Source organism: Agelaius phoeniceus, chromosome 6 (assembly GCF_051311805.1).
Source record: "Agelaius phoeniceus isolate bAgePho1 chromosome 6, bAgePho1.hap1, whole genome shotgun sequence".
NCBI classification, from domain to species: Eukaryota; Metazoa; Chordata; class Aves; order Passeriformes; family Icteridae; genus Agelaius; species Agelaius phoeniceus.
This window is the reverse complement of record NC_135270.1, coordinates 23,934,833-23,951,850: the sequence shown is the minus strand read 5'-3', so window position 1 is coordinate 23,951,850 and position 17,018 is coordinate 23,934,833. Positions and strand designations below refer to the sequence as shown.

The window sequence follows — 17,018 nt, the reverse complement described above, 5'->3', positions numbered from 1 at the left end:
CAGGCTGCATGTATTTCAAGAGCTCCACACCACTCAGCCCTGTGCTAAACCATTCCTTCTAGAGCAGGAGCACCTTTGGTCCAAAAGCACCCCTTGCAAGAAGCAAACACCCATCATCTCAATACCTTTGTTTCTGACTGCAGCTTGCACTTGAAAAGCAAAAGTGGTTTATACACAATTCATTAAAGTCCGGAGACTGGTTTCCCTTTCCACTTTCACTGCTTATAATCTGGGTCATTAGACAAACGGAAATTTAGGGGCTGTGAAGCCCAACCCAGGCAGTGACCTTGTGCTCTGCCAGTCTCACAGGGAGTTAAACCTTGCTGGCAGGACTGGATCCAAGGGGCTGCTGGATATTTCGGGCTGGGGCTCCTTTGCTGCTCAACAAACCGCTGCACACACCTCCAAGTGCTGGAAAACAATCCTATCTTACAGTTAGGCTGGTGTTTTTTTAAGCTGGTTCTGCCAGTTCTCCTCCCACTAATGAGAGGCATTTATCACAGGAAAAAGAGGAAGCAACAGTGAGCCAACAGTTTTGCCCACAGGCCAGTTTATTTTTTTTTTTTAAGGATCTGAAAAGGGGACTCTAGAGGCATCTTCCATTTCCCTCTGAAATATAAGCGCTATAGCACCATTTGCAAAGAAACTTGAGAAATTCTGTAACTTTAAAAACAACCCCAAACCCACAGAAGGAAGAAGGCTCAAGAAGGTGCATCTGGAGTTTTTCTGCGCGAGTTAAGAGAGCGTCCCGGCTGAGCGGCGTAAGGGCAGCTCTGCCCGAGCTCTGCGCACGAGGCACGAGCGATGCCGCAAGGGCCGTGCCCGTGTCCCACGGCGGGGGTAGCCGTGTCCCTGGGGGTGTGCCCGTGTCCCCGGGGCTGTGCCCGTGTCCTGCAGTCGGGGTGCCCGTGTCCCCGGGGGTGTGCCCGTGTCCTGCAGTCGGGGTGCCCGTGTCCCCGGGGGTGTGCCCGTATCCCGCAGTCAGGGTGCCCGTGTCCCCGGGGATGCACCCGTGTCCCGCGGCCGCCGCCGCCGCCCGGGAGCGCCCCGCCCCCGCGTTCCAATGTGGCGCGCGCCCGCCCGCCCCCGCCGCCCATTGGCCGCCGGCCGCGTCAGTCGCGGCCCCGCTAGCGGCCGCGGGCGGGGCGGGGGGGCCGGGCGGGCGCAGCCGCGGCGCGGGCGGGAGCGGCGCGGCGGGAGCGGCGGGGACGGGCCGGGCCCCGCGCAGCCCGCCCCGAGGGGGAAAAGCGGGGCGGGCGGGGAAGGGGGGGGCGATACCTGTGCCCGCGGGTCTTCGCCACCGCCCCACCCGCTGCAGGCACCCCTCGGCCGGACCTCCCCCCCGGGCTGGGACGGGTTTTCCCCCCGCGCTCCGCAGCCATTTTCGTGGCCACCTTGGCTACCAGCGAGGCTGACTCACCTCGGCACTGCGGGCGCGGGGAGCCCGCCTCGGCGTCGGGGGGCCCGCTCCGCCCGGGAGGGGCGGGGGGAGCCCGGCTGGCTGCGCCCTCCCACCCCGCCGGCCCCGCTGGCTAGTCCCAGGCGAGGACGGGTCCCGGGGCCGGGCCGGGCTCGGCGGAGGCGGCAGCGGCGGCTCCCTCCCTCCCGGCCGTGACCACCATCTTATTAGCACAGGAAATGACATGGAGAACGGAAGAGAGGGGCGTTCGGGGGCCGAGCCCGGGGACCCCCCGAACCGGGGGGAGGCGCCGCCGGCCCGCCCGGTCCGGCCCGGCCCGGCCCGCCGAGGCTCTCCCGGGGCCGCGGCATTCCCGCTTTCTTTCCAAATACCCGCGGTGGAAAAGAGGAGGGGAAAAAATAACAAAAAACAAACCCCAAAAGCCGCATACAGCTAGGGGGGGAAAAAGCACCAAAAAACAAACGCAGAAGAAGCCGAGCAAGCCCAAACCGCCCGCGGTTCCCACCTCCTGCTCCGGAGCCTGCGAGTTCCGCGCGGAGCCGCCGGCGATCAGCGCCCGCGGCCGGCCGGGGGCTCGGGGGGGCTGTGGAGGACAAAACCCGTCCGGACGGCCCGCGGGCACCGTGAGGGGGGAGCCGCCGACCGAGGGGGCCCGTCCCGGCGGAGCCGCCGGGCTACCCCCGGGCGCTGCCGCGGCCACCACCTGCCGCCGCCCGGCAGCCGCCGCGGCGCCCCGCGGAGCGAGACTCGGCCGCCCGCCCGCGTCCTCGGGGCCGCCCGCCTCCGGGGCACGGCGGCCAGACGTGACCCCCGCCCGCGGCCGTGCCCCGGGGCTCCCCCGCCGGCCGGGGCCGGAGGCGGAGTTGCCCCGGGGCGGGCGCCCGTTCCCCCGGCAGCACCCCGCGCCCCTGCCCGCCCGGCAGGAGCCTCATGCTCTTCCGCGGGAAAAAGTGAATGAGAAGACGCGCTGTTTCCCCGGCGCTCGGAGCTCGATCGTATTTCAGATTACCCCCCCAAAAAGTAACCCACCCAACAGCAACAGTAACAACAAACCCTACCCTCGAGCTCTGCGCAGAAATTGCGGGCAACATCACGGATGACAAAAACTAGGCACAATTTAATAAACAGAGGAAGCGTGTCTCACCAATAAAACAAAATCTAAATAAAAACCATCTGCAAGCATTAAATTTGAAACAATGCAAACTCTTCAGCTGCTTTGCCAAAAGAGGCACAACGGGGGGTAAAGAGAGGAATGGATAAATAGCCATAATTTTCCAGTTCCTTCAGTTGACAATGGACTTGAATGCAAACAGGGTTGTGGTGAAAATGTGCCCGATTGGATTCTAGGAACTACTTCCCATTTTCTGTAGCCCTGAGAAACACTGTTTTCTGCGGTCCTGAGAAATAAATTCTCTCTTGATACTCTCCACTCTGAAATGCCTACTATACAAAGTTGCTGTAAAGAAGAGAAAAGTTGAGTGAGGACAAAACCTAAAAACGTTTATAGCCCAAGCAAAATAGAGGCCTGCTTCTGCCATCCTGGAGCTGCTTCCACTGCTCTCACTGAGCATTGTGGGGTGGCAGAACTTCAGGGTTAGGTCTTGATGTATCACTTAATTTAAATTGGCAAAACAACAAGGAAGGTAATCAACTCGGCTTCAAAATAAGCTCTTTGAAAAAGCAGCCAGTATGGCACAGATGATTATTCGGAAGTTCAAATGAGTATCAGTCCTCAGATCTCCCACTGTAGTTTGCTTTTTGTTCCCCATTTCTAACCTCTGGGGAGAGGATTCGTTCTCAGAGGAAAAGCGTGCGGTGTCATTTTACCCCTTCCAGTAACTGCAGATAGATGGACTTTGAGGCACTTGCACTTGCCTTGGAAAGACCATAAGCTGTCAGCACCTTCAGACTCCTCAGAAATATTAGAGATCCTAATAGAGCTGCCCTAGTTTGCAGTTTCTGTCTGTGTGCTGAAATGTGTGAGAACACTCAACTGGCATTAAGTGCAACAATGGGTTTGTAAATATGATTGATGAATGAACCAAGAGGAAAAATAATAACTAAAAAACCAATAAAAATCATGTGAGTAATATAAATGCATGCTGAATGCCAGGCTAATTTGGAGTAATAGTTTAGTTATAGCTATTGTAGTGAAAGGCTGAAGGGGAGGCTCAAAGGGAGGCATAAATCTTTTATTTGTAAAGAAAATTAAATATGTAAATGCACTATAAATAACAGCTATTATGTCTTCCTGTTAACACAGGCATGCTAATTTATTGAGAGGGAGTTGCCTTGTTTTAATGTGTGCAGTCGCTTTTATATGTTTAATAGTCAGGTGTGTTGAGTTTGTGTGGCAAGGTGTGGGTGGTGGGGAGGCTACAGGGGTGTCTTTTGTGAGAGGCTGCCAGAAATGTCCCCTATGTCTGACAGAGCCAACTCCAGCCAGATCCAAGCTGAACTCACTGCTGGCCAAGGCCAAGCCCATCAGTGACTGTGGAAGCACCGCTGTGATAACACATTTAAAAGGGAAGGAAAAACAGCTCTCCAGACACCATAGTCAGTTGAAGAAGGAGGGGAGGAGGTGCTCCAGGTGCCAGAGCAGAGATTCCCTGGCAGCCTGTGGAGAACACCATGGTGAGGCAAAGGTGTGTCCCTTCAGCCCATGGTGGTCCATGGTGTAGCAGATATCTACTTTTGCCCTCTGAAGGACGCCACACCAGAGTGGGTGGATGCTCAAATCAGGCTGTGACCCTTTGGGAAGCCCTTGCTGGAAACAGGCTCCTGGCAAGACCTGTGGACATGTGGAGAGACGAATCCACACTGGAGCAGGTATGCTGGCAGGACTTGAGACCCTGCAGGAGACCTGCACAATAGCAGTTTGTGAAGAACTGGAGCCTGTGGGAGGGACCCCACACAGGAGCAGGGGAAGAATGTGGGGAGTACTCCCCCTAAGAAGAAGGAGCAGAAGAGAGAATATGTGATGAACTGACTGCAGCCCCCATTCCCTGTCCCCCATAACTGCTGGAGGGGAGAAGTTAGAGAACTCAGGAGTAAAATTCAGCCCAGAAGGGAGGGGTGGGGGAAGATGTTTTAATATTTAGTTTTTATTTCCCATTATCCTTCTCTGATGTGATTTGTAATAAGCTCATTTTATCAAGTTGGGTCAGTTTTGCCCATGATGATAATTGGTGAGTCATCTTTGCTTGTCTTAGTTCAACCCATGAGCTTTTAGTTGTTGTATTTTCTTTCCATTTTGTGGTTGAGGAGGGGAGTGATAGGACCGCTCTGGTGGACACCTGGTGTCCAGCCAAGGTCAGCCCATCCCATCAGGAGATAAAATCCCCATAAAGAAGATTTTGTATCTTTTCTATATAGCAACAAATTATGGAAGGAAGAGAGTGCAAATTTGTACTCTCTGCAAAAATATTACCTTTGGGGCTTGAAAAGGCTTCCCTTCTTCAACAAGCTGCCTCCTCACTTATTAAGAAGATGTAGGATTTAATTTTTTTTCTAATAAGTACATTCAGCCCCCACTCCACCACCCACAGCAATTCTCCTCTGTCTGACAGGCTCTCAGAATAAAATTTTACAAATGGCAACATCAGTTCAGAATGACTGTCTGATTAGGTGTTGACAGAATGAATGTCTAATTAGGTGTTGACTTTCCAGTATTATACTGTCAAATCCATTCCTCCATGAAATGCTGGATATTCTCCTGCAGAGACAAAAAGTTTCTTCTGCTGGCACTGAACTTTTAGCCAATGGTATAAAAAAAAAATGCTTGCAAAAGTGGGTAGAACTGAATCAAGCTTCAGTTAAATGGTCTTCAGAGCTCCAGGTGCTGTGAGCTGGCAGGTACATCTGTCAGAATCTGATCCCTGCACCGGAAGAGTCTGGATGTATTTTGTGGAAAGAGCTTACCTAAAAACACCCAGTGTCTCAAGCACAACACTGCAAAGAGGGTGGGAGTCAGGACCTCTGCTGGAGGTAGGGTAGTGGGGGATGCCTGGCTGTCTTCAACAGGGTGCCTAAGGAAAGGTAAGAAAGTGTTTGGGTTCTTCTGCAAGCTGTAGCACACAGCAGCCTTGACATTACTGAGTGTTCTCTCATTTAAGATAGTCAACATCATATGTAACCACATCAATACCGAGAGGCAACTGCTTCCCAAGCTCTGAGAAACTAATTGCTTGGGGCCAAACTTCCTCTTCCTCCAGGAAAGGTTGCTCAGTTGCCAGCAGAAAGAAAAATCCTACTGCTATTACCCAGGCCACATTTCTCCCGCACACAGAAAAGATTCAAATTTACAGGACCACAGTGCTGATGCTCTCAGTCAGCGTGTCGCTAGCTGATAAACATCTTTTAGCATTACAAATTCTGTTAATAAGCCACACCAAAATCAGGGACATTTCCACATTCCTATGTTATTGGATAGTGAAGCAGAACACAAACTTTTCCCTTTGAAAATCTGAGAATGGCCCACAAAAGAAAAGGAAATTACATGACTGAGAAGGAAACTCGGCCAGAAGCCCATAGTTACAAATTACTGTAGCAGGGTGGGACAGGCCCTGAACGAGGTGCGGGGGAAGAGCTCTTTGAAGGGCATGTAACTGTTCAGAGCTGCAGCTTGTGTTTTTATTTCTGCTGTACAATAGAAGTGGTGATGACCTTCACCCAGTAGTGCTGGGTGTTTTCCCTCATCATGCTATATGGATCTTCCACTGTTATTGGTAGAAGAATATGAATCCTTTAGCAATGCAGTGCTCTCCTTGAAGTTATGGGTTTCACTGGGTTAAGCCTGACAATTCTCCAAGGAGGCTGATGAATAGTGCTGAGTTCAAGTGGTAAGCAAGAAACTTCTGGGTGCAGCCTTCTACCCTTTACTCTCTTCTCCAGGCTTGGCAGTTGTGCCACTGACTGGAGGGCTGAGCCTGCCCGTCCTGTGGCCACAGCAGCTCTGGTCCTAACAAGAAAGCAGGCAAAGGCACTGTTAGGGACAGTGGGGAGGGAGGGATGATCCTGTCTGGGGTTTAGAATAGTGTATGGAGCCCTTCCTGGGAATGCTGTAGAGCTGTACAGGCAATTGAGGGTATGGTCTGATGGTGGAGATGCCATGATGCTGCAGGTAGCTAGAGCCATTCCCGCAGTCACAGTCCCTTGGGCTCCCCCCTTAGCTGCATACCTAACACTGCAATTGCCAGCATCAGCAAAAGGAGGTGGTGGTGGGACCATGCTGGCAGGGGAGAGGAGGAAAGCCAGGCCTCTCCCTTGGCAGCAGTGAGCCAGGGAATCAGCCTTGGCATCTGCACCTCCAAGGCAGTGGTGTCTTTAGGATTTCCTGTTCTGTGGTGAGTGCGTCCTGCCATGGCCACCCAGTCCCAGCTGTGCCGACAAGGCTGTTCATAGGCCATGAGCTGAAGAACAAAGCTGAACTGGGTTAAAAATAATCCACCAAAAAAAACAAAACAAGAAAGATGCTTAGTTATCGTAGTATTAGTCCATGCATGTGGATAGCCTTTTACCCAGATTGGTGCCCATGCCTCAGGCTGCAGGGATGGCAGCAGGAATGAGCAGTCAAACTATAGCCAGAAACAGAAATTAAACCACTTGCCCAAGACCAATCCTGAAATAGTTTGGACTCGAGGAGGTACGTACAAAGCCTTTTTCAAACACTAGGGTCTGAGAATTTGCACTGGTATGTTTTTAATGAATAACCAGAACTGCTTTTCCATATGAAATGGTCTCTCTGTAGTTGGCCCAAAGACTGGAAAGCGAGGAATGTCTCTGCTCACAAGCACTTCAAAACTTGGTGGTTTGTTTCTAGGCACCCGTCACATGTTTTGGCAGTCCATAGGAATGTGCACTTCTATATATCACAAGCAGCTACCCTGGCTTGAGCCAAATAACTTTTACTTAACTCTAAAGTTGTCTTTAAGAAAGACACTGAGTTCGGATCTTCAGAAATCAAGAGATAAAGAATTTAGCTTTCCATTGTCCTCTCCACATTAGAAACATGGGCTTGAATTCTCTGTAGCATCCACCTTCTAGCCACTGGTTCTTTTTATGCTTTTCTTTTTGCTTAGATACATTCTTGATATTTTCTTCCTGGGAAGATATTTTCTATGCCGTTTTCTAGTCAATTCAAAATATTTCCTTCTGAGTTAGTTAATGAAATTTCTCTTTAAATCTCTGAACAAAAGATATTTTTATCAGTTCCTAGATTATTTTCCTGCTTTTCCTGTGAACTCCACTCAGTTTTTCAACACAGTTGTCTGAACTGCCCCTGGCAATATAGGATTCACTTAACCAAAAGTAACCATATGTATTTATACACAAGTATCTTTACAGCTGTGCTTTCAGGATCACCACAGTATGTGATTGTGTCAGGACACAAGTTCCCCATGAAATTGTCCTTTTACCCTTTCCAGAGCTGCTGTTACCCAGAGGGTGTTCCATCACTCCTTGGGAATGGCCTGTGCTCGCAGTGCCATGCATGGCACTGCCTGCAAAATCCCTTTCTGGGAATGGGCCCATGTTTCTGACATCAAGCACTCTCAGATCAGATAGAATAACACCTTCTCTTCCCTCATTTGCTAGTCTTGATGTCACCTGTGAATTTTATCATCAGTAGTTTTATATTTAACCCTCTGGTTTAATACTGCATAGGTGAGATGTAAATACTTAGAAAGTCCATTAATTGCCAGTTGTTTATCTATTGCAGTACCTGGAGGCAGAGTTCCTGAGTAGGGGACATTATTTGAGAGAGGTTGTTGTCACTTCAGCCCAAGTCTTGCAGTTGACTCTGACTACATCAACTCTCTACCCACTCTTCTTACCAGGGAGCTACTCCCTGCTGCTCTTGGGAAGGCCAGGGTAGGCTCTCATGATGCTCGCTGCATTACGAGAGTGTGGCCCTTGTCAGGCAGCTCTTCCAGTTCAACTTCAGGACAGCCATATGGAATGCCTCCTGCACACAACATTTGTTACTATTTCATTTTATTGGAAGGGCAGGAGTGTTGCTCTTCCAGAAACACGGTATGCTACAGACAATCTGTGCAACAGTTCCCCACTAGCTGATGTTATAACCTTAGCAGGCTATTTTGTAAAATAAGTCAACACAAATGCTCAGCCAGAGCAGAGAGCTCCAAAGCACGTAGTTCCAGCAGATTTTCGCAGGCAGAGCCTCCGCCATTCACTGCTGCACTGGCATATTATGTTACAGGTTCTACGTCATGAGGACATGATCTATAAATCTCAGGATTCTCTCTTCCAAATTAGAGACATGTAGATTAAATTTAACTCTGAATCAAAATTTTAATTAAAGTAACTGAATTAATCTACATCAAATAAATACTTCCATGTGGTTTTGAAGTCTTGAAGGGAAAAAAAAAAGATTTTTATGCCAAGTAACTTGTTGCTTGTTCTGTTGCAGTCCAAATCATTTAATGTTGTTCTGATGCATCAGAGTCTAAAAATTATTATGAATGGGAGCTAATAATAAACAAAAAGTAAAATGACTATCTAGACTTTCTGGTCTATTAGGAGAAGAAAACTGGATATAATTGTATATCTTTGATTTTTTTTTTCTTAATCTCAGCTGTTGATAACAGCATAATTGAAAATAATCAAATTGCTTTGTAAAAAGACCATTCACTTAAAGGGCAACATACTGCACTTACCCATAGCATTGAAGAGCCTTAAAGAGCCTTACATTTTCCATCAAAAACAGAATCTGAAGAAAAACTGTGGTAGGGAACTACAGTGTTGCCTACTCTAATGACATTTGGTATTTTCTTTAAAGCTCCTGATTACATGGGTTTCTCGACTTTCATTTTAAAAATAGTGCTTTCTTGTCCTCTGGCTAAGAGGCAGCAGAAAGCCCGGGCTTCTGGACAAAATATTTGAAGATACCTAAGATAGAAGTAAATAAAAGACAGCCACATTTTTATTATTGCTTTGAATGTCATGATTGTAAAGCTAATTCTGGCTGTTTAGTGGCTAGCTACCTTTTTTGTTTTGTTGTTGTTCCTGAACTCTGCAGTCTGACAGGTCTCCTGCCTAATCATGGTGTTTTTAAGTCAAGAACCACCTTTTTTTTTTTTTTCAATGTTCTGCATTTGATTAGCACTTGGGTAATCTTACAGTCTCTACATCTTCCATTAATACAAAGGACTAATACAAGTGACAACAATGACTATGTTGCAGGGTAGTTTCAAAGCAGACAAATTACTTTATGAAAAGCATGAACACCAAAAGTGTTCAAGGTGAAGAAAACCACCAAAAAAACCCCACTGTGCTGAAATCAATGTTTTTGTGGGTACAACTTGCATTGGTAAGAGATTTTAAAACTACTTTTTTTTGTTTGTTAATGAGAAAAGATTATTTTCTCATTTTCTTTGCCTTTTCCCTTTTATGATGAAAGCTTCATCTTTTAGGCAGAGGTAAAACGTTGTGCGTTTGCCCAGTGGAAGCTTTAGTTTCCCCCAAAGGTTATATGCGATTTTGCTTTAGTAACATCATTAATGACTTAAGCTTATTGAAGAAGAGGCCGTTTGGTTAATACAAAGTGTCAAAATTGTTTTAGAGAATAATTTCAATAAAATACATACAAGCTGAAAAGGAAACCATAAAAGCTCTGGATTTTTCTTTTCTACTGTCTGAAGAATAAAACAGATCCAACACTTACAAAAATTTTACCAGAATGGATTTTCCTATCTTTATCAGTTGTAAGAACATTTGGGCCAAAGGAATACCTTAAAACATAGAGTAGATTCCATGGATTTTCCCGCTAAGAATGTTTTTATTTTAAACTTTCACTAACAGTTTCCTCCAGACTTGTCGGAATATCATTTGTGTCATGATCTCTTCCAGTAGGAGGAAAAAGTAAATTGGAGGATGTTTTTCCCCCTCAATTTACTTTGTGAATGAGTTGATGTATTATGCGTATTCCCTTTGCTTGGGTGGCTTTTATGGGCACCTTCACCTGTTGGTGCGGGGCTTTAAAGGCGAACTGAGAGAATGCCCAAGCCGCCCCGCAAACCCAGCAGGTCTGAAGTCTCTATTGGCATCAGATCAGGTTTTCCCGCTGTCCGGTGGGAAGGAATCGGATCACTCTCCTCGGGCCGTGCGGCGGTGGAGGAGCCGCTTTGGGCCGGCTCCTCCCGGGCCGCTCTCCCGGCGGGGCAGCCCCGGTGCGGCCCCGGCTCCCCAGGTGCTTGCCCGTGGCACGGCGGTGCCCGTTCCCCAGCCCGCCTGCCTTTCCCGGGGCAGGATGGATGTCCTGCCGCTCCCCGCCCTCTGCCGGGCGGCCCCGCGCTCTGCGGCGGCACCGCGACCCGGCCGCCCTCGGGCTTGGGGCACGAACAGCGGCCGGGAGAGACGCTCCCCACCCCATCGCCACCGCCGGATGCCTGGGGGCAAGGACATGGACTGCTCAGAAGGACCCGCAGTGACAGAGGAAGGGGGGATGACTTTAAACTGAAAAGAGAGCAGCTTTAGATTAGTTCTTAGGAAGAAATTCTTCATTGTGAGGTAGATGAGACACTGGAACAGGTTGCTCAGACAAGCCGTGGATGCCCCATCCCTGGAAGTGTTCAAAGGCAGATTAGATGTAACTCTAAGCAACCTGGTCTAGAGGGAAGTGTCCCACCCATGGCCGTGGGATTGGAGCTAAATGATCTTTAAGGTCTCTTCCAACCCAAGCCATTCTATGATTCTGTGTTTCTATGAAAATCAGCAATTCATTTATACACGACCTAGATTAAAACCAATTTTGTTTTGGGCTGCTACATAAATTTAAATGCCAATTCCCTCTAGGCCACTCAGTTGCCATCACTACCAATAAACAAAGCATAAAGGAGGTAATGAAGTGTTAGAAGATGAGTCCACTCACTTTATGCTCCATTAGAAACACATTAAATGTTTGCCAAATAATTAAAAAATACCATTTTTTTAAAAAAAACTATTTTCTTCAGGTTTTCTGAAACTGATCTTTCTTCAGCTTTCATGGAAACTATGCAGGCAGAACAGGAGCTTAAGAGAGGGAATGTTACAAGTCTTGCCATGAAGCTCCTTCTTCATCTGTAAGTAAAGCAAGCAAATTGTAGTATTCCACCCAAAAAGGACAGCATTGTTTCTTTTACCTTTCATGAATCAGTAAGTGTAAATTGATTTCTGAATAAAGCTGTGCCTCTAAATGTGGAATTTTCCGTATTTTTCATACCAAAGATAATTTTTAAGGAAGATAGCTCCCTGAGTATCAAAACCAAGCCAGAGCAACATGGAATTGTTGGGAAGGTATTTTGGGACTGGCACAGCCTGTATCAGAGAGAGAACAATGTGGAGTGAAGGAGTGGGGAAAGCAAAGCCCTGACAGGAAGCTGTGGGATGTGGAAATACCAATACCACATCTCACAGTAATGTTGAATGCTGTGAAACCCCTGTGCACCCAGCACTGCCAATCTCTCAAACAACCTCAAAGTTTTCTGGGTGGCAGTCTCAGAGCTTAAACTGCCTAGATGGGCATACAGCTCTTGTTAATACAGCATTAACCTTTTCTACATAACTGAAGCAATCCAAAATCACTTCTCTTTTTAAGTCCAGAGGATCATAGAATCATACAAGATCATCTGACAAAAGCATGACCTAGACAAGACAGCCCAGAATCCTGCTCTACCAAAATTTTAAGTTGTTCAATATTGGGGAATCCAACACTTCCCTGGGGAGATTATTCCAATGGCTGGCTGTTTTCATGTTAAAAATTTGTCCTCTTGTGCCCAGTCAGAACTTTCTCAGGAGTTACTTGTACCCATTACCCCTCATCTTTGCAATGTGACTCCTCATAAAAAGGCAGTCTCCATCCTTTTTGTACCCATCCTTTAAATATTGGAATGTGGTGATAAACTCTCCCCCAAGCCTTATATTCTCAGGGCTGACCAAACCCAATTCTTTCAGCCTTTCCTCACATGGCAGGCTTCCCAGTCCTTTGATCATCCTCATGGCCCTTTTCTGGACCTTCTCCAGCATCTCCACATCTTTTTTTGTGTAGTGGGGTCCAAAACAGAACCCATTTTTCCAGGTGTGGCCTCACAAGGACTGAGTAGAGTGGGATGATTTCTTTATCTCTGCTTGTGATGCCCTTGTTGGTGCAGCCCAGCATCCTGCTGGATCCTGTGTTACATCATCACACTGTTCACCCATACTGAGCTTGTCCACCAGGACCCAGGTCCCTTCCCACAGACCTTAGGCAGACATCAGCCTGTGCTGCCCTTCAGAATTATCTTTTCCCAGGTGCAAGACCTTACACTTGTCTATGTTCCATTTGATTTGTTCTCTACTCTTCGTCTGCTTTTAATTGGCTGTATGCAATAACTGCCCAGAAGGTTTGGGGTTCTCCACAATGCAGTCACAGCACTACAGATGCTGCCAAGTGGAGGCTCCTGAGCTGTTCTGAAGCTGGTTAACTTGAGCAATGGAAACAGCCCGTGGCAATGCTGATCCCAGAGTGGACCACTACATGGTGGTCCACCACTACCAGGACTAACACTAGCTAACTATTTTAGTTATTTCCAGTACCTTTGTACTACAACATAGTCACTTCTATGCTGTGTGAAAATTTGTTATGTTTTCTCACATACCTCAGCCTCTGAAGTGGTCATTCTGGTTTTAAAAACATGCACTGTACTGCATCAGACAGTGCCGGTATATGCCAGTCCTGTGCTATTTTGCAGTTTGAGTTGCATGGTTTATTTGTTAACTTTTTACTACTGGAAATGAGTTTTAGGAAACCTCTTTATCCATGGGAATACAGATTTATGATGTACTTGGCTTTAATTCTCCACTTTACCAGTTTCAAACTTTGTTGTCCCAAGCTCTGTTATGGCACTGTTTCTCCAGCAAGGGGCATGGAAGATCTTTAGCTGAAGGCTGAAGCTACTTCACTGGGGCTTGCTAGGTTCTTGGCAAAACTATTTCTTCAAGTCCAGAGATGACATGTTGCTGTGCATCCCTGAGCCACCTAGAAAGACTGAATGAAACGAATGGTCAAGGTCTGCTGGCAGGCTGCTCTCTGATGCTATCCCCATGCGATAGTTTACACCAGTTTGGGTCAAAGAACATCAGATTTGGAGGAGGTGTGGAAATAAAATATTCTTCTTTCATGTCTGTTGATGCATTTACAGGCTTCCTCAGTACTTGTGGGGATACAATACATTCCATTTTGTGAGTGTGTATCTGAAAGCACAATTTCACAGACAGTGGAACTGAAAGATGGCATCTTTCCTCTCATGTTCTGAGCAGCAAACTTGTAGCCTCAAAGCAGCCTCAGTCTTTCTCAGGGTGATGTCAGTGAATACAGCAAAAGCCCTGAATGTTCCTGCTCTGATCAACATGTCATGGGAGGTTTGTTTCAGTTTTTCCTTTCTTTGTGTCCTTCCAGTGCTCCAGTGACACACATGTGCTGGAAAAAATCATCACCAAATCCAAGGATGCAGGCATGGTTACTGGAGGCACCCTCAACAACAGATTTTATGGTGTATAGTTCAAACCTGGGTGCTGGTGCAGTGGTGATGGGTGACAAGAGGACTGTGAAAGGGTGAGGCATGTTTCTGCTGAGCAGTTAGAAGCATCAGGATGTGTGGCAGGGAAGGTACAGCCTCAAGCCATATAGTGAGTTGTTGGTGCAGTGTTGCCGAGCGAGGGCTGACCCAGAACCTGATGAGTAAGGCAGAACCAGGCTGTTAAACTTCTGCATTTCTCCTCCCAGCTATGGTATTCAAAACATGTGTGTAAACATGTAAACAAATTCTGATCCATACTACCCTGTAAGTCTGTGCAATGGAAAGTAGAAGGATTGAGCCAGTGGCAAAGCTGACATGTCTGTGGTTGTGACTGTGTTATCACCTCACAGTTACCAGAGTAACTTTTCCAGTGTAGGGAGAATTTTTCTGTTATGATGCTTTTTCATCAAAACTATTCAAACTTGGATGGAGAAGCTGAACCTGCCCTTTGCAAGATGTAAATCTGTGGAGGGATAGATTGTAAGAAAATAGTGCAGAAGGTAGTCTCACACCTGAGGAGCTGCAGCTGTACTGATCACCAAAGATTAGGAACAGGCCTGCTCTTAATAGGCCACAGCTGTGTCCAATAAGAAGACGAGTGCTACAAAAGAGTGGGGTAGCTGGGTGAGGAGAAAGATGGAGTTTGTTGGTTCTGCTGTGCAGAAGAAGGAGTTAGTGCTGTGAGGAGCTGCACATGAGAAATCAATGAGAAGGTATGGGACTTTTACAATAAGATGACAGCATAAATCCTCTCTGAATTCATACTGCTCTTCCTCAGATGGTGGGATAGCTTGGACCAACTGTTTGCTTTTCTGTAGCCTCAAAAAGGGTGAGTTGCTGCCCAGCTGTTAAGAGAGGAGGGACTGTACAAACAGTACTCCTGGCAGCAGTAAGAAGTGCTGGGACTGACTGAGCTTTGGGATCGCACCAATTGCCACAGCTAAGTGGGACACATTTCTTGTGCTACTGGTGCCTCTGAAATGGAGGGATTTGTGTTGTTTACTGAGATTCATGTGTCGGGCACTGGCACTGCCTTTGGTTCAGCAATAACTTGCATTAATCTTTCTGTCAAAAGCTGACAAAGCTTTTTCCCTAGGCCCATGTTTATCTCTCCACCTGGAGAAACTGATGTAACAGGTAGATAAGTCATTCCTCTTAGGACGGAGCAGGGAAACTGCATTCAAGGGAAAAAACTATATTTGGAGCTTGACAAGAGCAAGTATCAAAAGAAACAGTAAGTGTACACATTCATGAAAGAGAGCAATGCATCTTCTTTTTGCAGACACACACACACACATGATTTGCTTGCACCATTCCCAATGCTTAGGAGATTTAAGGTTTTCTCTTTTCTGTGCAAGTATATTAGCATACCTCTATATGCAGCCATTCCTGTTATCATGGAGAAATGAGTTGAGGACTATCTTCTTCTTCATGTCTGAGTCTACAGCTCTGCCTTTTCTGTGGCATATGCTACCTCAGAAACTCTTTTTGAGCAAGAAGAGGAGGTGGTTGGTGCAGACTCAACTCAAGCAATGGAGTAGAGGTAGGCAAGGGTTAATCTCACCTGTCTGAAGCTGCAGGCTAGGCAGTGAAACCGAAGGTGATGGGTTTAGCTGTATTTATCTTTGGTTTAATCACTTGACCCAGGTCCAGATGTTCCACTTTATGAGGGAATCTGCTAAGTCAGATACCTGTGATAAAGGTAACTGGAAGAAAAGGATCCTAGGGAAGCATAAGGACCCCTAAGTGGCTTGAGAGACTGCCAGTCTCAATAACCAGAGGAAGTCTTAATACTGAAGGAAGATGAGATATTCTGGCAGATCCCAGAGGTGCTTGTGCACAAACTGCTCTCCCAGCAGGGACTATGCACATTGGCATGACCTGCTTAGACTTTGCTTGGTAACAGAATCCCAAAATCCTAAGCTGCCACCATGCCCGTATCCTTGCATGGGCACAGACTGCTGCTTCTGCTGGCTCATATCATAAAATGCTTAAAAAAATCTACCTTCTTCAAATTCACTTCAGCAACATCTTGAAACAGTGAGAGCCTTTTGAAGAGTGGCTCAGGCACAAAAAAATTCCATCTTTTCAGCAGCCCACATTTTCCAGTAACTGCAGGTCTGGCCATTGTCTTGCACAAACACATGCAGGATGACCCAGCAAGGGCACGCTCTTGGCAGGATCATTCCTGTATATCAAAGCCTATGCCTTTCCACTGGTCATATCAGTACTCTGGCAGCCCATCACTGTGTCTGTTCATGCTCTCACCATGATGTTCACAAAAATTGTTTTCCTGAGTACAGTCTTTTCTCTGCCAACATAACCAGAATTTATGTGTGTAAATCATTATTTACCAGCCTTTTAGGCAGTGAGAGCTGAGAACTTTGCAGATGCTAAATTCCTTTCTGGATTGCTGCTGCGGTATGGGAGAGCAGCAGGTCAGGGACACACCTCCCTTGAAACACCTAGAGAAAGTGGACATCATATTGATCATTCCTGGTTGGTGAAAAGGCTTTGAAGTCTATCAGTTAGATGGGTTGCAATGCGAAAAATGATGGGGTATAATTTAGCCAGTTTAGTGACAGGCACTGTCCCAGGACAAAAGCACATTTGTGATTCTCCTTCATCCAAATGTCTCCAGATACAAAGTACCCTGCTCTGTGCAATAACAACCCAGCCTCACATGCCTCTGCCTTGTACCCCTCTCCCCAACAGTGGGCTAGGGGCCATGGGGTTGAGCTGGAGACAGCTTTCCTCTGCCTCTCTCCTCCATCTCCCCCTCTTCTTTGTGTCCCATTTATAGTTTAAAAGTGCTAATGGAATGATGCCTCCCTTACATTTTGCAGACAAATCTCAGTTTTCCCAAAATTTATTAAAAATTGACATTAACTGTTTAGAGAGGTCTTCAGAGAGTTAAAAAAAACCCAACCTTTTGAATACTATTTAGGTGTCCTGATATAAAAATATTTATCTTTAGTAAAGTATATTCAATAATTATTGTTGTTCATGTAGAACAGAGTAGAGTAATGCATTAATCTCATGGG

At 47.0% G+C, this 17,018-nt stretch overlaps 1 protein-coding gene across 5 annotated transcripts in view; it reads right to left on the bottom strand.

Moving 5' to 3' along the window:
• PRDM11 (PR/SET domain 11) overlaps window positions 1-2,333 on the bottom strand; it is a 49,057-nt gene extending 46,724 nt beyond the window's left edge. For 4 of the 5 annotated variants that reach the window (XM_077180019.1, XM_077180021.1, XM_054635794.2 and 1 more), the window contains exon 1: window positions 1,421-1,637. The gene's annotated coding sequence lies outside the window, so the exon portion shown is untranslated. Of the gene's footprint in view, window positions 1-1,420; window positions 1,638-1,925 lie in introns of those variants that run through there. The other variant, XM_077180020.1, reaches the window with a different exon arrangement.
• Window positions 2,334-17,018: the final 14,685 nt, after the last annotated feature.